A 21139-nucleotide genomic window follows, 5' to 3' on the forward strand; every position below is an offset into this window, starting at 1 on the left:
AGTCCCCACCTAACCTTGCCAAAACAGTAATTCCAAGCAATGCCGCATTCCTTACTGTATTGTGGAGATTAGTGCTGCCATCATAGACTTGGAAATTGGGGGATGGAGGGGGCAGGTTTGGCTGGCCCAGAGCAGAGGACAGTTTCTGAGAGGAGGACTCAAAAACATTGCTCTCCCCATGCACCAAAATGTAAAAGTAATTATTAGTAAATTCTACTCATTCCCTAGTTTATTGACTATATTTAATCTGAATTATTAGATAATGTCCTTTTACTCTAACATTTAAATTAAGTAAAATTTCTTTTGACCTTTATTATCTGAAGCCCTGGCATTGGTTGGGGCCTGCTCCTGGCTCTGTGTTCAGAGTTTATTCCCAGTGGTGGTTGGGGGACCATGCATCTGGGAATCAAACCCCAGCCTCCTGCTTGTCCAGCACGCACTCGGCCCGTGACCTTTATTATCTTAATGTTAGTCTTTTTAGCACTAGCAAAATCAAGCACATCACAATGTTTCCTGTCAGTTTGCCAGCCAGCTAAGCCAAAGATTTCTGTTTCTTTCATCAGTATAGAGCTATTGGCAATTCCATGAAACAATTCTCTTGTTTCTTATCAATGAGAGAAAATGCTTGCCAACACAAATGAAATGTAAAATCAGCAACTTAATTCCCAGAGATTCTGAGATCAAACAAATTTTAATCAGAAACCAGCAAAAAGATTAATTATGATATGGATGGAGGAAGTTAGTGGTAGAAGTGCATTTACCTCCTTTATTTCAGTTAGCAACTGGAAGAAGATAGTATTTTTGATTTTGAGTTGATCTCTTATTTCTCTTAGTTTCATGAGAAAGAGACAAACACCCCCTTTAGGATTTAAATCAGAAGACAAGTGCCCTACCTCCTGCTCTCTCTCTCTAGCCGTCCCCCGCCCCCACTTTGTTTTTGGGTTGTGGCCTCCGCACTAAGAGATCACTCCTGGTGGTGCATGGGGAACCATATGGGATGCTGGGGATCAAACCCAGATCGGCCATGTGCAAAGAGAGCTCCCTGCTTGCTCCAGCTCCTTCAGCCTCTCTTTTAAAATGTACATATGTGTAAGAATGAATATCCACCTTGTATAGTGTTTTTAGCTAGGTTTTCTGTTTTGTGTTTTTTAATGTAGCACAGCACAATAACTACCTGGAATCGGGTAGTCATCAGTAATAGTGAGGATGTAAGACATGTCCTGTAAAACACTGTTGCTTGCTTATTTCGCAACACCCAGATGTGCTCTATCTGCTCCCAACTGTGCATTGGAGACTGCAGAGCTGGGAATCAAATGGGAATCAAATCTGGGTTTCCTGCCTGCAAAGCATACACTTAAGCCTATTGTCTCTCTGCCTGTATCCTGGGCTTTAAAAGACAGCGTTTCTTTCCTTTAACTTTCTTGGGGTAGGGAGATTTCCTCTGTGCTCAGCCGTAGATGGGGGTGTCACTCCTCTTTGGGCAGGTCACTATCTTCAGAACAGAGCTGAGAGAGTTATGTGCTTGACCAGTACATCTGTTGGTGCTTGGGGTCATGGTGAGGGGCATATGTTGCCAGGGATAGAACTTAGTGCCTTGCAGCCACAAGGCATGTATTCTAGCACTCCACGCCTGCCCCCCCCCCAACTTCTAGATTAGCTTACTTTTTAGGGGTTTTAGTGAAGTTTTTAATGTTTCGAAGATTAAGCTCTCCAGTAGAACAAGGCAAATGTTTGCTTTAGTTACATTAGAAATGTAGCTTAATGTAATAATTACTTAATTGGTTGTTAAATAATAAATGTGCTTAAATAGTTCGAGTTTGTATATGAAATCTAATCCTAGAGAAAATACTCTAGTACATGGTGCCCTTAGGGTTTTTTGGTTTGATTTGGGGTTTTTTTGTTGTTGTTGTTTTGGTTTTTAGTTTTGGGGCCACACCCAGTGGTCTCCAGAGTTACTCCTGGTTCTGTGCTTGAGACCATATGGAATGTCGGGAATTGAACCCGCGTCAGCTGTGTGCAGGGCAAGCACCCTCTCCGATGTACCCTCCAGCCGCACGTATGCAGTTTTTATGCAGTTTGTAAAACTCAAAGAACAAGCAATGTTGGAGATCCAACTGTTAATTATTAGATTTTTTACTGCTTGAAGCAAAATAATAATTTATTTGGTTTGGGGGCCACACCAAGCTGTGTTCTGGGCTTACTCCTGGCTCTATGCTCAGGGATCATTCCCAGCAGTGCTCCGAGGACCATTTTGAGGCTGGTGGTTGAACCAGGTCCAACCCATCCAAGGTGAGCGCCTTACCTACAATACTACCCCTCTGGCCCTTTGGTCTTGTTTCTATAACTTGTTTTGCTGTTAGCAAATCAGCATATAATGTAAAGGATTATTTTTATATGAATATATACAAAAATTTGATTTTTGTTCTCATCAAATATCTTTTGAAAAGCTAACATTTTTAGATGTTTTCAGATGGGTCAAGTAATGCAAGTAAGATTTAGGTTGGAAGTTATTGGTTTTTTTTACTTTCATATATAAGAAAATATAGGCAATAAGTGAATCAATAAGTAGTTTAGTTGAATTTAAAAATCAATTCTTGGGGCTGGAGTGATAGCACAGCGGGTAGGGCGTTTGCCTTGCATGAGGCCGAGCCGGGTTCGATTCCCAGCATCCCATATGGTCCCCTGAGCACCGCCAGGAGTAATTCCTGAGTGCAGAGCCAGGAGTAACCCCTGTGCATCGCCAGGTGACCCAAAAAGCAAAAAAAAAAAAAATCAATTCTCCAGTTTATAATATAATACAAGATTAAGATAGCTTTCATATTTGACATTTTCTGGGCTATTCTGGGTTTTCTTTCTATTTGCTTTTTGTTTTGTTTTGCTTTTGGGGCCACACCCAGTGATGCTCAGGGCTTACTCCTTGCTTTGCATTCCAGGATCATTCCTGGCTAGCTCAGGGTACCATATAGGATTAAACCAAGTCAGCCACTTGCAGGGCACTCGCCCTAAGTGCTATACTACCATTCTCTCCCTGATTTTTGAGTTTTCTTGACTGGTTGGTGGTGGGCCACACCGGTCAGTGCTTCTGGGCTACTGGCAGAGTGCTGGAGAGTTGCTCCCAGCATGCTCAGAGAATCATGTGGTACCCAGGATTGAATACTGCATGCACAGCATGCACTCAGCCAGGTAAGCTTTTTCTCCAGATCAGAGATGATGGGTTTTTAGTGGTTTTAAGTTCTCCCTAGAAAATAGTTAAAGAGAAGATAGCATGATCAAGAAAACTTGCATGTTAGAAGGAAAGCAGGCCTGACTCCGTAATTAGTGCGTCATTCATATCTGTGACATGATGAATATTTTATTTAGTTCTTTTACATCAGAATTTCCTATGTTAAACTTGATTTTATCACACCTTTGGAAGTTAATTTTTTTCTTTTTTAACCAACCTCCTCCCCCTCCTGCCCCCCTCAGATTATTTTCTAAAGTCCTTTGTTTAATGAAAACAAATGAGATTTGTTGCTGTGAATAAGCATATAGTTCTTGATAAGTGATGCTCTTGATGTTGACAGTTTTTTTAAGGTACTTGACTAAATGCTGCCAAAGGGATAAGGGTGTGAACAAAATAATAATTGTAAGTGGTGCCAAAACAAGCAGATTGGCAGTATGATGAAAGAATTGCTTAGTTTAAGTAGTAAGAACACTTGAAGAAAGAGCAAAGGTGAGAGGAGAGTTTTATTGGGTCTACCCTAAGAAACTTCTGAAAAAGTACTCTACAAAAACTAGAAAAGCATTGCAAAACAGCAGTTTTTATCAACCCACAATAGTTTTCACAATAGTTTCTAAAAAATCCATACTAGTAACTTAATCAACTTGCTTCACATATCCCACATCTGATAGTTGTTTTTATTTTGCTCATTCTTAATTTAAGAGAATTTGTCTGGATAATCGTTTGTTTGTTTATATGGTAGTTGGTTGGGTTTTTTTGTTGTTTGTTTTTAGGCCATACCTTGTGGTGCTCAGGGTGTATTCCTGGCTGTGTGCTAAGAGATCACTCCTGATGTGTTCAGGGGACCATATGGAGTGTTGGGAATTGAACCCAGGTCAGCCTCCTGCAAGGCGAATGCCCTACCTGATATTACTATAGTTCTGGCCTCTGTCTGGATAATCTTGTACTGTGCATAGCCCTGATATTCTTTGAACATGTAAAACTGATGCAATTAAATATTACTCAATGTACATAACTTGAAAAATAAGGAATTCTTTAGAGAGAACATGCAGGGGTTATGGTGCTTACCTTGCACCTGGCCTACCCTGGTTTAATCCCTGGTACAATTTAGGTCCCCTGAGCACCAACATGAGTGATCCCCAAGCACAGCTGGATGCGTGCAGCACATAAACTGTGGGGTGGAGAGGGGACAGGATTTAGTAAAATGTGTATGTGACATTTTAATACATTGCCAAAATTGTGGTTTGCTTCATTAATTTTGTTTTTGGGTCACACCCAGCAATGCTCAGGGGTTAGTCCTGGCTCTATACTTAAGAATTACTCCACAGGAGATACTATTGATCGATTCTGGGTTGGCTGTGTGCAAGGCAAATGCCCTACCTACTACTGTACTGCTGTTCCAGCCTCCCTGCCTAATTTTTAAAGGGCTATTGGTAACCTAATTAACATGAAAGTCAGTTCTTTGGAACTTAAGCAGTTGAACATAGGCCTCAACTGAATGTTTAGCTATAACTGATGAATGTTTAGGTAGAATTGAAGAGAAGTAGTACTCAAGGATATCTGAGGGTTCATTGTCAGATGAAATGGCTGGGAATAGGGGAATTATAGTTGCATTAAAAGTAGTTTGGTATTTACCTTGTAACTAGCTTGTACCTGAATCCTGCTTCACTAAGTAGTTTGCCACTTTATAGCGATTTTTTTAGGAAATGAAAAATTAAGCACGGAAGTCAGAATTTCCAAGACTAAATTCTAATTCTTTTTAAAAATATCTAAACACATGTTGACCCTGGTTTTATTTATTTTGTTATTTTTTTCCTTTTTTTGAAAAAAAAAAAAAACTTAGTTAAGGTGATCAGTTGGCCTGATGAGACATCTTCATTCTCTTTTGGATATTTTCCCCGCCTGAACAGTGATGTGAACTTACAGGATACTACAGATAGTCTTTACTGTAGTTCGGCTAGTGGAACAAGAAGTGCTTTTGGTGGGGGAAGATCATGGGAAAATTGAGCTGGCAGTTTTCTCAACTCAAGCCACTAGTACTTAAGCCTTTATGAGATAACCATGTGATCAGAAGAGGAGACAGAAATTCCCTAGAGTTTGTGACATTTGCCGTCCATGATACACCTGTGCTGAATACTAGTTAACCCAAGACACTTTGCGTGAGTCATTCTTCTGTTGTCTTTCCTCTGCATTTTTTGTAAGTAGATCTAATTTGCTTTTTTGGTAGATCTGAGTTAGTTTTGCACTCCTGTTAAATGCCAGGTACTTGGGTAGGTGAAGGGGTTGGAAAGATGAGAAAGATAAAGATTACTACTCGGGAGAGGTTAGGCATAATAAGTGCCAGACTGTAACAGATGGACTGGCAGACTTAAAGCACCTTTGGAATCTGCAGTAGAAAGTTTCTGATTCCGTGGGGAATGAAGGAATATGAAAGGGATGTTGTTACAGAAGAGGTGCCATGTCTGATAGATCTAGAAGAGAAAAACTCATCACTCATCGGGCAAAGAGAGGTCATGACATGAACAGCGTGGGTAAGGAATGGATTTAGCTCACAGTGCAGGAGGCAGCTGAGGTGGGTTAGTGGGAAGTGAGGTAGAAAATTACAAGGTAGAACATGAAGATACTTATATGCTCTGTAGTTTTTACTTCATCCTAAATACAATGGATGGTGAACACTAACATTCTAGAAAATCTGTGGCTCTATTTTAGAGAATGTGTAGAAAAGAATTAGATTTGGGAAGAAGGATTGATCTTAAAACTATTGAGAAGTATTCCATTGTGTATATGTCCCATAGTTTGTTTATCCAGTCATTAAACCACATCTCTAAAATAAAAATTTCAAAGACATTGCGGGTTAATATGATAGCACCAGATGAGAAGGTGAGTTAATGAGTTTCTTCTATAGAGAGAGGAAGAAAGCATCACTTTGTTGGGGGGCTGGTGCACAGAAGACTTCTGAGTAGATGATTTATAGGTACCTGAATGAAGTGATTAAGGGAACAAGAGCATTCCAAATAGAAACAGTGGCAAAGGCAAAAACTCGTAGATGGGGTGCGTGCTTGCTGTGAGGGACCAGGGCTGACAGAATCTTTTTGGGTAGTATCTTTATGTTGTAGTGGACAGATTTAGATTTTGTTCAGGATTTTATTTTTTGGTATTCATACTAGGTATGCTGTAATTTTTTAACATATAGATTCTTAGAGCCCACAATCAGGAGATAAGACCACATAGAAATTCTTTTGTGTCACCCTTCTCTAGTCGTATCTTTCCCCGTTCCCCCATTACTGTTACCATTGATAGGGTCCCAGTACAATTTTGTCCCTTCATAGAGTTCATATCAAGTCTCACAATGGAGACGTAACTGGTGCCTGCTCAAGCAAATCGATGAACAATGGGTCTGCAGTGCTACGTGGAGTTAATATAATTTGTGTCAGGCATGGTGTTGTCTTTTGATATAGTAGCTTTTCCACTTAGCCCTTTGTCCTTGAGATCCATGCAAGTTGTTGTAAAAGTAGTTCATTTCCTTTTAGTGCCAAGGGGTATATACCATACATGCCATTGTATGGATGTATCATAGTTTGGATATATCATACTTTGGATTTCCAGTTTGGAGCTCTAAAAAGTTTTGTATAGATTTATATATGAATTTATATTTGCATCTCTAGAATAAACCTCTAGAGTGCAATTACTAAGTTAATTGCTAGTTAAATATAGATTTAGCTTTATAAGAATCTTCTATATTTCCAGAGTGGTTGCACCATTTTTGTGTTTTCATCAACAGTACCTGAAGTTTCTCTGTGTACTAGTCAACACTTGGTATTGTCAATACTTTTACTTTACCCATTCTAATAGGTGTATAGTGACATGTCTTCAGAGTATTAAGTTTCATTTTCTTGATGGCTTAATGATACTGTTTTCAAGAGCTGCTTTGCTCTTTGTATATCTGAAGTAATGAAGTGTCTGCTCAAGTCTTGTCCATATTAAGATTGTTCTTTTTTTTTAGTTGAGTGAGTTTTTATGTAATTAAATTACAAATCAAGAATATGATTTGTGAGTATTTTCTCCTGGTCTGCAGCTTATCTCTTCAACTTCTTAATGGGTTTTGCAGAACAAAAAGTTGAATTATGAAGAAGTCCACTTTATCCATCTTTTTTCCTCTTTATTGTTTCTTTGTTGGTCAGGTCCGAGACCTCTTTGCTTAAGCAGCCTTAGATCCCAAAGATTTTTCTCCTGTTCTAACTTTTAATTTATATGTTGCATATATGTTGATTATAATGTTTGATTTAATTTTTAAATATGGCTTAAAGTTTAGCTTGAAGTTCATTTTATTTTAAACTTTGGATGCCCAGTTCCAGTGTCATATGTTGAGAAATTATCTTTTCATTTAATTGCCTTTGCACCTTTGCTACAGATCAGGTGACTGCCTTGTGAGGGTCCAGTTCATTCATGTATATGTATGTATGGTTTTGGGGCCACACCCAGCAGTGCTCAGGACTGACTCCCGGCACTGTACTCAGTGATCACTCCTGGAGCTCCTGGGGAACATATGTGGTGCTAAGGATTAAACCATGGTCCAGTACATGCAAGACAAGAACTTTAGATAAGACAAGAACGTTATATGACTGAAGCCCAATCATGAACAGCTTTGTAACTGTGTGTCTAACTGTAATTGAATAAAAGAATAATAGGTTTTTTTAAAAAAAAGACTTAATCTGCTGTACTGTCTCCCTGGCCTCGGTGTCTGTTGTTTTTGTTTGTTTCAGCACATCTGCAGGTGCTCAGGGCTTAGTCTTGGCTCTGTACTCAGGTATAATTTCTGAGTGTGCTGGGGTACCACATATTGTGCCAGCAGTTGAACCCCAGTAGTCTGTGTGCAAAGCAGGCACCCTACTCACTGAACTATCCTTCAGCCTACCCCAGCATCTATTTTTATATTCTCTGTTCTATTAGATCTTTGTGTCTATCCCCCCTAGTACCATATTGTCTTTTCCTTATTGTAGCTTGAAAAAAAAATCTTAAAATTTTAAGTAAATCTTAATATCAGATAGTGACGTTCTTACAGTTTCATTCTCCGTTTTCTCCTCTTTTTAATCTAATTCCTTTCCATGTAAGAACTGGAATTTACTGGAATTCTACTGTGCTTTTTTAGGAACTATATTAGACTCGTAGGTCAATTTGAGGGGAAATCGAAATTCTTACGCCACTGAGTACTTTTGTATTGTAAGGCTCAAAGGAGAAAAGGGACATGAAAATAATTTTTCAAGAATAGTAATAACTGAAGAGAAACTTGGCCTATCCGTCTTGGAAAAGGGCAGCAGGACTAGGTAGGAGCAAATAGAGAGGTGACATTTCTCTGACTGTCAGGGAATTGCCTGCCACTGTGCAGTCCATAGTGGTGTGGAGTTCATTACATTATTGGCTGCAGTCAAGCTTACTCTTCATAATGCTAGGTCTGAGTTAAAGTTCAGGTGATTTTTACATAGGTTTATTCCTATTACGGGGGAAAAATGCACAAAATGAGTGCTTCACAGACCTGGGGTTAGTAATGTTGCTCTCTCTGCATTGGTGTTCTGTGGGAGTAGAATTTGAAGCTCAAGGGATTACTTAGAATAGACCTTTGACCATTGCCTTCATGTACCTCAAAAACTCATTTACAAAAAAAAACCCCTCATTTACTTTCTTCCTTTTTTTTTTAACTTTATTTTAAACTCTGATTTACAAAATTGTTCAAGATGCTTTTGTTACGGGCTTTCAATGTTCCAACACCAATTCTACCACCACTGCCCTCTACTGTTGTCCCTATTTTCCTGACCACCTCCCAAGCCTGTCCCCTTAGCAAGCACAAAATAATAATTTTATATTGTTTGTTACAACTAAATGACTAGTGAAATTTTAAAAAAAATTTGTCAAACCACACAAGGGATCATTCAGTCGTTATGTAGGGTTTACTAAGCTGTTGGTTGCTAGAAGAGCTTTCTGTGTGTTGGCTTGTTGAGCTTAGTTTCCTTCTGTGTTCTTTCCCTTCCAACCTGGTGTGCTCCTGCTGGGATGCCAGTCCTGTGGAATTGGGAGGTGTTGCAGGCTCTTGAAGCTCCAGGATCTGTGGAACTGAGCAGAGGAGTTTGTTGGCGGCAGCTGTGGGGTGTGGGTTCAGCCTTGGGCAGGGCAGGGACTCGGCCCATCCCCCAAACTCCTTTACTTTCAAAAAAAGATGTTGACTAGCTTTAAACTTTAGTAGTGTATGTCCACTCATTCATTTGTAAATATTTACAGGGTTTTAAGTGCCAAGGTGCTGCTGCATCAATAATGCAAAACATACATTTTATGGAAGAAACAAAAAAGTAAACTATTTTGGGCCCAGAGAGAGAGTACAGCAGGTAAGGCACTTGCCTTGAATGTGGCCAACCCGAGTTCAATCCCCAGTACCCCATATGGTCCCCTGAACACAGCTGGAAGTAAATCCTGAGAGCAGAGCCAGGAATAAGGGCTGAGCATCATTGAGTATTCCTCTTCCCCCCCAAAAAAAAATCCCAATATTTTAACAAATGTGATACAAATCATGCAATGGGGAAATAAAAACAAAGTGCTTGAGATCTATATATTATCAGTAAGAAAATATCATGGATAATTTGACACAATAAAAGTTATACCCAGCCTTTGTTGTTGGTTTTTTAAAGGGATTTATTTTTGTTTCTTGGGTCACACCACTGATTCTCAGGAGTTACTCCTGGCTCTGCACTCAGAAATTACTGTTGGCAGTGCCCAGGGGACCATATGGAATGCCAGGGATCAAACTCTGGTCTCCTGGTGCAAGGCAAATGCCCTACCCAATGTACTGTCGCTCCAGCCCCAAGTTAAAACTAGTTTTGCAAAATAGTTCAGAAGAAGAGACTTAAATTTCTGACTTAGACCCAGAAATAAATTGGTAAAGAGAGAAGGTAAGACGCCTTCAGAATTAGTAGACAGACAAATCTAACTTCTATCCAGGTGTTTATTTCATATTAAGATACACTAGGATTTTTTTAATGCCACCATCTCTTCTGTTGTGTAAACTGAATCTTAATATAGAGGTTATTTTCTCACATTATTGGGAGATTTAAATGCGTGAATGTGTCGTTTGGCACATAGGGGCTAGCTGGCACATAGAATTATTTAATAAGTGTTAGATAAGCAAAGAAAAGGCTTTTTCTTTAAAATTATTACAACTCCAATTTTATGATAGTTGTATCTCTTTTCATTTGTCTTTCATGAGGCCATTCTTTCCTATACTTTCTCACTTTTCTGACTTTTATTTTCTGAGTTCTGGGTCTCCAACTCTCCCACCTTGCCTTGCCTCTCATTATTTCACAGGCCAGTCTCACCACCCTCTTCCAAAACTTCATACTCTCCAAAGTCTTGTACCTTTCTTTGGGGAGGTATGTAAATATAACAAAAAAACTGTTTTAGGAACTGATTTGTGAAGTATATCTCGAACAGGCTTAGTAGATCAAGTTGAGGCTTAGATTAAAAAAAAAAAAAAAAGATTGTTATATTCCTGTAATTCTCTCCCCCCCCCCCATCAGATACTTCAGTAAGGGCATTGTTGGGTAGAAATAGAGAAGGGAGTGAATGCAAGAAACATTTGTGGGAGTAATCGGTGGAACTTTGCTGATTATATGTGGCAAGGAAAAGTAGAATTGAAGATCTCAAGATTTCTGGCTTTAAAATCATGCTCTATTATTAATAATTAACAGAGAGATACAGTATGAGTGAAGGCAGTGAGTTGAATTTTAGGACAAGAAAACTTTAAGGTGCTAGCGTGGCAGTGTCAGGCTCTTAGTTTACTTGTTCTACTTAGCCAGTCCCCATTCTCTCTCTCTCACAGTCACTCCCTGAGTTCCTTTGTAGTTTGAATTTTGAGTTTCCTTTTAGGAAAAGTAATATCCTTCTAGTCATAATCAATAGTAGAAATTCAAATGGTTTGTGTTTTTTGAGATTCAAATGTTTAAAAAGAAGTTTCTTATTTTCCTACCTATGTTCCATTCTCCTCTTTTGAACCCATTTTTTCAATGAAAAAAAATTTCTTAGAATAATATGTCACCATATCCTATTTCCAGGATACTGATAAAGTTTAGAGCTCCATGTAACTTTTTAGTACAAGCTTTTGTATATTTTTACTGACCTAGAGTCACCACACAATCCAGGATGTAGTGTTCACTAGGGGTTCACACACTTTGTCGTGGCACCAGGGATCACACTCAGTATGTGAGGCAGTGCCAGAAATCAAACCCTGCAAGGCAGATGTTCTGTTACTGAATCTTAAGTGTTTATATATATATTTTTTAAATGAGGCTGCCAGGCTGAGCTCACTGAAGAGAAGCAAAGTTTTGTGAAATGTGTAAGTAAAATAACTATCTTATGGTGATTCAATTAAAAATAAAATATTAATGAGTAGAGTAATATTTCATTCATCTGGTATCATCAGTTAATAATCTACATAGATAATTGAAACTTATACCCCAGATCTATTTGTAGGATTTTACAGATATTCCTATTACATATAACATTTATATACATATTTTTAATTGACTTATATGTATTTTTAACATTTTCTGTGATTTTCTAATTCTGAAATAGGGCATATTCTCCACCCAGCTCTTCATTTAACATAGGTAGAGTTTTTTTGTTTCATGGCTTCAAAATGAGAGTCAAGCACCCTAGGCTCTAGTTCAGATTCTGACAGTACATTCCTGTGTGAGATTTTTTTTTGTTTTTTTTTTTTCCACTGCACTGGTGATTTGAGCATTGTGTATTGCTGGTGTGTATAGGGTCTGGTGTGTATTGTTGGTGCTTTGGAAATGTTTTTTGGCACTAATTGTTTCATGTCTACTGTAGCACTCCTTTCGTGATATATGACTTGGAATGTAATGCAGTATTGCCTAGGCTATACACTTCTAGGTTCCAAGCGAACTTAACTTGTAATGTATTGTAGTTTTTTAGTGGAATCTAGCCTTCTCTCTATGCATTTTCTGATAAACTTTCTAAACCAATGGTTCTAACAGTTGATCTGTTGAAACTAGTTTCTTTATTGAATGTGTTCTGTTAGTATTTTATAAGCAAAATTGCCCATTTCTCAGGGTTCATGCATGAACCCAAAGGAGTTCTAGCCAGAGCAATAGTACAGCGCTAAGGCATTTGCCTTGTAAGCAGCTGACCTGGGTCTGATCCCCAGCACCCCATATGGTCTTATCTCCCCCCCAGCTCCCACCCCGCAGGAGTAAGCCGTGAGTTACACCAGGTGTGCCTCTCCCCCACTAAAGAAAAAAGAGAGGTGAAACTTGTTTTGGAAAGGAACTTAAGATTTTGATAAGCATCCATGTGGCGAAATGGCAGATACAGCAAGGACAGTGGCATAATCGGGAAAGTAAGTGGGTGAGCATTTTCACACAAACCTGACTGGGTTTCTGAAACTACTAAGAGATTAGTGTGGACACTGGTAGAAATAAAAAGTATATGGGTTTATACAGTTTTACTCTAGTTTCTAGATGGGAAAAAAAATGAGCACACCCTTATATTTTCACTAATAGCAACTTCTGAATGTCTATAGTGTTAAGCAGTAAAGCCCAGTAATATTAGAAGTTCTGGTTACTCTTTTACTAGTAGACAAAAAAACCACAGATATTTTCATTAGCTCTGCTATTATGTATATTTGGATTTATATCAACTACTACTTCAATATTGTCCCACTAGATTTGTATCGAGTGTTAACACAGCATGACTGGATCATGAAGTTAACTTCAGTAGGAAACATTGGAATAAATAATGACATGATTTTGAGTCCCGGTTTACTTTAAATCTATGAACTCTGTTGGCATGGCAGTATTGAGGAAATTTGGGGGTGGGGACTTTATTGCCATGTTATGATTCCCCCACCACCAATAATTAGATAAATGAGCACAAACATTGATGCTGTCCTCTGCATAACATTTCTTACAAGTGGAAGAAAAAATGAAGGGGGGGTGGAGAAATAGTACAGGGTTAAGGCTCTTGCCTTGTATGCACCAGCCCCAGTTGGATCCCCAGCACCACATATAGTCCCCAGGGGTGACCCCTGAGCACAGAGCCAGAAGCAAGCCCTGAACTCTGCTGCTGTGCCCCCAGAACAAAACAGAATTCTTAGTGAAACAGGAATGGCTTAGATATTCGGACCATAGATATCTTAAATATTATCTCAGACCAGAAGCCACAAATTTATTTCTAGAAGTTGCAGGCTAAGAGAATTCCTATTTTTAGTATTTAGTAAATGCTAATTTTTTGTTTGTTTCTTTGCTGTTGATGTCATGACTGGAGCTTGCACACTTGGTTGTTGTGCTTGCACACTTGGTTAGTTGTAGCACCAAGGATCTTGTGGGCAGAGCCAGGATCAGACTTGAGGCCTCATATGTATAAGACAGGCACTCTACCACTGATTCACATCCCCAGGGCCTTAAATTCCTTTTTAAAAGCCATGAATCAAACAAGGTCTGGCCTGTATTACTGTTACTTTGTCTCAGAAATGCTGTCCAATATTAGACCATTTGGAAGTATAATTATTAAAAGTCAGGGGACAAATTTATTACTTGTAGATGCCTGTATGCCTGGACAAGCCAAAGAATCAAGTGAAATATTTCTCTGAGTAATGAGATTCCAGTATGAGAGCTGGGCCCTAGGTTTAAACCCTAGGTTCCCCTGAGTGCTACATGTGTGGTACCCAAAGCAATTTAGAAAAAAACTAATGGTTTATTTAATGTTGTTCTTGATGGTCTTTAAACGGAAATCTTACCCATGTTGATTAATGAATGCAATTCTCATTCCCCTCTTCCCCCCCAACCATTTTTGGGGAATATGCAATCTTTAATTGTAAATTGCAGTCTGATTTGAATAAGGCCTTTCCATGTTGTGTTTAAAGCTATTTTGAGGAGCTGGGGAAATAGTTCAAAGGACTGGAGCGTGTGCCTGAGTGCCACTCTGTGCCCCATTCTCACCACCACGCGATAGAACCCTGGGTCCCCGAGTACCGCCCTGGTGACTCTGATGGAGCATTTGACCCTTGAATCCAGTTAATTGAGTATCTCTATTTGTGACCCCCAGGGCCTCTGAACATTGCTTGAAAGACCCCCCAAAAATAAGACAAAAAGCTGTGTAAACCCCTCCCCTTTTTTTCATTTTTTTCCCACTCCCCCTAATTTCTTCAGGCTTGTGATAGTCACTCTGTTACTTGGTGATCTGATCTTTGAACCCTGTTTGATAATTATTCAGACCCCCTTTTCTGACAGAAGAAAATTACTATTCTTCTTCGCCGTAAGCTCTCTGGTGCATGGATTCCTTTTTTTTTTTTTTAAAGTTCTGTATTACAAACATAACCTTTTAGTAAAATGTGTGTTGAAAAAATACTTGGAGGGAGAATTGCTCTCTAATTTTTATTATATTCTTAATACAAATTATTATGTACGTATTTATTTCTCAGAATTGAGCTATGTAACTTCTTTGCTTTGTAACTTCTGAAATCAATATTGATGCATCAGTTATATCTCTTAAGATGTAATGATGCTGATTATATAAACCTAAAGTTTTATACAGCTCCTTAACATTTATAGAGATGAAGTTTGAGTATACCCATGTGTTTAGGGCAAATATGTTTCATTCTTTTTTTAATCAGAAAAATGTACAGACTTAACTGCTGTGTGCAGTGCAGTTGAGTATTTTATATAGTTTCTGTTTTCACGGCAGTCCAGTTCCATTCAATAAAAGAGATAGACCAAGGTCATAACTGAAGCCAAACTGGAATAGAGATGTATCTCCAGGATTTCTTTCCTTATAATATGCTTTCACAGAAGATAGAAAATTCACATTTTTCGTGACTACATTTATTCTGTTTAGCTTTGTTACTAAAAATTCAGACAGCTGTAGTCCTTGAGTCCTGTCATCACTATGTTTTACATCCCATTACGTTTTGACTGCTGTGGGATTCATTTCTTAGAAAAGCTAGTAAGGGTGTCCAGGCCTTGGTAATCTAATTAGCACAGCAGTCTGTACCAAGTTTAATGTCCTGCCATTTTGTAATCTTTGTAGTTGCAAGTTTGTTTTGTTTTTAATATGAACCTAACAAAATTTTAAGAATGATTTGAATCTATTTTGGTAATGGAAAAAAGAATTTCCAGTGTGGTTAAGAACCACATCTTCGGAGCTGTTCTTTGCCTCCCTCTTTAAGAATTACCAAGTATTTTTTTAAAATTGGAACTTAAAATTCAATTCAATGCTCAGACGAATTTAAAGCATTTCTTAAGAAAGTTGTCAAAATTGTAGGAAATTACGGGAGCAGTTTAACATCATTTGGAAGTAAGATAGCAAAAGAAAAAAAGGCAAAATTACCGTAAATAGGGACTTTACTATTCAGTTTTACCTATAGAAACTGATTCATTGTTGTTTTCTTCTCTTCCTGTTATACTCTCTGGTCCGATGTTGGCCAGTTTGTTGTAAAAGCCACTGGAGAATTTATCAAGGATTCTGAATTGGAAATTCAGTAGTGTTGGGTAGATTAAGACACTGTCTTAATGTAAGGAGTATCCTCTGGTAACTTGAGACCTTTTTTTCTACTTCATAATATTTTATATAAGTGACTTTGGGGACTACCTTACTGCTGTTAGATCTCATAATGTTTTCTGGTCAAGTTTCTTGTTCTGCCTACCTCTAGTTTACTCTAGTTTCTCTTCTGCTTTCAAGGCTCCAGACCCAGTTCCTGGACCTGCCCTGGAAAAGAAGTATCCAGTAGAGATGAGCTCACTGCAGTTACTTAATTAAAAATTTGTAAGCTGCAAAAATGGCACTGGGCCAATCAAGAACAGCCACAATTTGAAATTTTCTATTTCCAGGTATGCTCAAGTCCATGGCACTAGTCAAGCTTAGCCTCTGTAACTTGCCTTACTATGAAATCTTAAGTAACTGAAACTTTCCAAACTTTGGTCATCTTGCTTTAAATTACAGTAACATCCCTAACATCTAGGTAACATGCGCCTAGTACTGACTTTAACATACCTTTTTTGCCTGAACATTTCTCATTTAACTTGTTTGCTAATTGTGGCAAACTAATGCAAAAATAATTTGACAGTTACATTTGAAAGACTGTTAAGTCTGATAAGTAAAGGTAGTATAGGAAATTAAATGAAGTTAATTCTACATTCTAAGATCTTGAACTATTTATTCTATGCTCTGCATGTCTTCACATAATATATTTTTCTGTAATCGGAAGCTATAAGATTTCTTCATAGAACCAAATACATGTTCATATAAATAATATTATGCTTTAAGATACAAATGTTATTAAAGTATAAATATGACTAATATTTCTTAATTATTTTTTACTTAATAGCTTGTAAGGAACCAGACAACAAAGTTGTAAATAAGAATTTTTTTTATATATATAAACTGAAAATCAAGGTTTCCTACCTTAGATTTTAACCCCCAAAAAATAAAATTATGTGTTACAGGTCTGGGGACAATTAGTAAGATTTTAAAGCTTTTAAGGATGTTACTTTTACCAGTTTGTATCGATTTAGAATTAATGAATTCACAAAAGTTAACTTAAAAAATGGGTAGATAACTATAGGTGTCTTTCAAAGAAGGATTAAGTCTAATATTCCACCTTACATTTTAACCCTCCGAAATTAATGCATATGAATTTAATATAAGCCAATCTAGTCCACATTAAGGAACATTAAGGCACTGAATATATACCATATGCTACACTATGTGGCATTAGAAAAATTGTAAGTACTAAAAAGGGAGCTATTAGCACATTTAGAAGACCAGTACCACTGTTCAAGTGAATTGAAAGTGAAAGTAAAGAATCACATCTGGATTTTTTTCCCCCCACGTTGACTTTAAGTCAATTAATTGCCATTGAGGTATTAGTAATGGATTTTTTTACTTTATTAAAATGCAAAATGTGTATAAACCACTATGCTGTGCACAGAGATGTAGAAATGTATAAATCATGCCTTCAATAATTTGCAGACAAGAAACACAAGATATCGTAATACAGAGGCAAGCCATATTTGAGAGTACCATAGAGAATCAGCTTTGTGGGGAATGTAAGAGTTTCTTCCAAGCCTTGAAGAATTCTTGAAGATAGAATTCTTCAAAAACGGGCTGGACAGCAGTATAGCTAGTAGGGTGTTTACCTTGCATGTGGCCGACCTGTGTTTGTTCCTGGCATCCCATATGTTCCCATGCCCTTTCAGCAGTAGTTCCTGAGTGGAGAGCCAGGAGTAACCCTTGAACATTAAAGCTTCAGAACCAGAAGTGTTCGTAAGTTTTGGATTTAAAAGAATAAAGTATGTTCTAGAAGTTGTGAACAGCCCATTGTGCCTGAAAGAATAGCAGCGTCCAGAGGGATATATATGGAGAGAGAGAGCGTTGTTTCCAAAAGTGGTTGATCATCTGTGCCCCTCCTCCAGGTGCTGGAACAGTAGTGGGGAGCAGTAGTAGCCCCCCAATCGGGGGTCATTTTCTGTGTGTTCTTAATATCAGTGCTGGCTTTTGTTTTCTTCTGAAAAGGGACCAGTAGCCAAATAAATTTGGTACTTCAAAGATAGAGGTATATCATACATCCTTTCAAAGGTCAGGTAAAGGGTTTGGAGTTAATCATCAGATAGTGAGGCTCACTGAAGAGTTTTTAGCATGGGTGCACTTCAATCACTGTGTCTTTTAAAGGCAATAGAGTTAGGGTTGACTTGAAGTTGGAGGTACTAATAATGAACTCAGTTACAGTATGTATCAGGTGTTTTGTCAAGAATTTCATGTTTCACCTGCAGTTTTATTATTTAATCCTTACTCTAGGAATGTTATGAGAACTAATTGAAATAATACATTAGTAGACATTTACTATAATACCTGACCGATACTAAATGCTGGACCAAAGTGATTATAGTATATAAGCTCAAAGAAAGTTTATCTTGACCACTTGAATGTATGATAACTTTCTGTAAGGGCATTGTGTTTATAAACTTCTTTTTTATTACACCCTGCCTACCTCCTTCTTCTGTCTTGTTTGTTTCTGGGCTAGGGTGGGTGAGCACACCCCGGAGTGCTCCCAGTGGTGCTCAGGGGACCTTGTGTACCAGGCATCCTAAGACCAAGCATGCACTCAACCTGTTAAATGTACCTCCCACCCCCTTTAAGGCCACCGTGAGTACTGCTTGCTCAGTTTGAAGGCTGCTGAGTTAGCTTTGGGGTCTCAGTGGATATTCAGATTGTATTTAGAAATGTATACTGTTTATACTCTTTTTTAAAAAACATGGTTTTCTCTAGGTACTTTCATTTATTTAGAGAGATAAATAAAACATTATATTTGATTAGAGTAATGAGCCCACCTCTCAACTGATTCTGCAGTTGAGAACTACTGACTTAGAATATTGATTAGCTGCTGGCTTGGTTGGAACTATAGATGTCTCTGCATGATTCTTCTCAGCTATAATAGTTGTCTGCCCTGCTTCACATGTGGGATCCTTCACAGTGAAGTAACAGATGATGTATCATAAGAAATCCAGTATAAATCTGACTTCTATTAAGTTATGCAACTTCTCAAAACCATGAGCTATATTTTATTCATCTTTTGCATATTTAGAGTTCATAGCTTGCCACATAGTGGGCAGTGTGTGTGTGGAATGGGTCCCAGAAATGAAGGCCAGCCAGAAAAGGGAACCATAGCTATCAAAAAGTTCCAGAGAACCAGTAGAATTTTTCTTTCATCCTTTCACAGAGTCTGAAAAATAGACATTTTAGCTGAAAGATTTTCATCTTTTAAACCTTCCTTCCCTCCCTGCTACATATAGCCATAATTCATCGTATTTTTTACGTACTTTCATGACCTTTCCCAAAGTGATCTGAGTCAGTGATGTGCTGCAACTAAGTGGCTTCATCTCAAGCTTTACGTCCTGTGTGAAGTTATTCTGGTGTTTTCTCTGTTGTGAGTTCTACACTCATCTTGCCTTTGTGGTGTGTGGGGAGAGAGGATTGGGGCAGAGGCAGAGGGTGAAGTTTGGGGCATGGCAAGCGTTACTCTCTAGCTGTTTCTGACTCGGTGCTCAGGAGGCCGTGTGTAGAGGGCGATGGACCAGGGTGGCCAGCAAGCAAGGCAAGCACCTTACCTTGTCCACACCTCTTTTGTTTCACTGTCTTTGCAGCTTCCTTACTTCCGTTGGCATACAGTGATTTTGCTGGGTGAATTCATGCCCACCTCTGGGACCTGATGGAATGTCACTGAACCATTTTCTGTAATTCTGGCTTATTTGGTTTTTACATAAAAATTACCAGATTTATCAATAGTCAAATACCTACTATATTATCTACCCAGCCCGTTAGGTTTTCACTTACTCTCCCTCTCATGATAGAATTTGTTGGCAAGATTTCATAGCGTCATTCTTGTTGTCTCAGCTTATTGTTGTCATACAACTATGTGAAAGTATTGGCACACAGCTGGAGGTGTATTCGAGCTAGTATCATATCCTCATTTTCACATCATATGTCAGGGTCGCAGTATAAGGACCTGAAAAAAGTTAGCTGCTAAGTGCTTTCACAAACTCAGCTAATAATGGGACTAACCACCATTTCCAGTCTCTGAATGTTATTTTTCGGTCTCACTAGGTACATTCAGACTCGTGACACACGGCTCACCAGTCTCACCTTTAAAAAAAGATTTTTTTTTTTTATTGCTTTTTGCTGCAGAAAACTTAAAGAGCTTTAGAAAACTAAAGCTCCTGTATTAGGACCTAAAATGATACAGTATTACAGATACATTAGCAAGGCATTCTTTATAAATAAAGTTTTAACTAGTATAGAAATTATGTAAGGATATTCTATTCCAAAGCCCTGCTTAGGTGTTACCAATATACCTTCCCCAGTCTTGAGTGGTTTCCCCTCCCCCTTTGGTTCCTCTAAGCACTTTATATTGATATTTGTAATAACAGTCATTACATTTATTTGCAGGTTTGTCTTCTCTTACCAAAATAAAAATTTCTTAAATGTAGACAAATTTTGTTTTAACTATATTTTTAGTAAGAACTGTTTAGCACCCAAAATGTTAATAGCACCAGTTATAATAAAGACTAAGTAGTAAGCACTTAGCAAATATTTGTTGAGTAAGTACTATGTATGTTATATGTGAAAATGTATTAAAGTAATAACATTTTAAATGTCGTTTCATAAACCAGAATGTTAAGTAGGAGCTACTTTCATTTATTTTTATAGTTCACATTTCTTGTTTCATTAGGAAAGCTAGGTTTATGAATGAGTATTACAGGAGGACGTCTCTGGTCTTCAGTTATATTATACAATTAAAAATATTCCTCTGGAACGAGGGGATAGTTGAGAATCAGGAGCACCTGATTCTTTTTCTGTTCAGCAACTCAAGTTCAGGCCCTGAGATGGCATCGTTCCCTGAGCAGGAGCAGCCTGAGGCCTCTGCAGAAGCAGTAGAAATCTTTGGTTTATGTATTTCCCTTTGCACATCTGCAGGTCCAGGAACACTGGCCTGTAGAGGAAAAGTATTATACTGTATTTTACTGTACTGCACTGTGTTGTATTTATAGAGTTGAGTGAATTAATACTGTGTTACCAGTTTTAAATTTGCTCCTTTTGAGTCCTTTCACTTTATTTAGGATTCTGAATACTATTACCACAGTGGAATCTTTGGTTTATTTTTTTTCTTTGCATGGAGATTATATATTTTTTCATTAGCAGGCTCAGTTAACTCGTGATTCACTACAGTTGTCAAATTTCCAATGGAGCATACATACCTAGTTCTAAAATTGCCAGTTTAAGTATTTTATATTAAAGGTTTCAAAGATACTAATAGCAACTATTTATACTAATTTATGCACTTAACTGTCACACTTCCAATGC

The 21139-nt window shown here is 38.0% G+C and overlaps 1 protein-coding gene across 7 annotated transcripts in view; it reads left to right on the plus strand.

Annotated features, from left to right (window-relative positions):
- The window catches only part of TAB2 (TGF-beta activated kinase 1 (MAP3K7) binding protein 2), an 82251-nt gene that overhangs the window by 7218 nt on the left and 53894 nt on the right, over window positions 1–21139 (plus strand). For 6 of the 7 annotated variants that reach the window (XM_055135205.1, XM_055135206.1, XM_055135204.1 and 3 more), the window contains exon 2: window positions 15962–16110. The exons of the other annotated variant lie outside the window; for it this stretch is intronic. The gene's annotated coding sequence lies outside the window, so the exon portion shown is untranslated. The remainder of the gene's footprint in view (window positions 1–15961; window positions 16111–21139) is intronic. 7 annotated transcript variants of the gene reach the window in all.

The sequence above is a fragment of the Sorex araneus genome, chromosome 4, assembly GCF_027595985.1.
Source record: "Sorex araneus isolate mSorAra2 chromosome 4, mSorAra2.pri, whole genome shotgun sequence".
In the NCBI taxonomy this organism is placed as follows: Eukaryota; Metazoa; Chordata; class Mammalia; order Eulipotyphla; family Soricidae; genus Sorex; species Sorex araneus.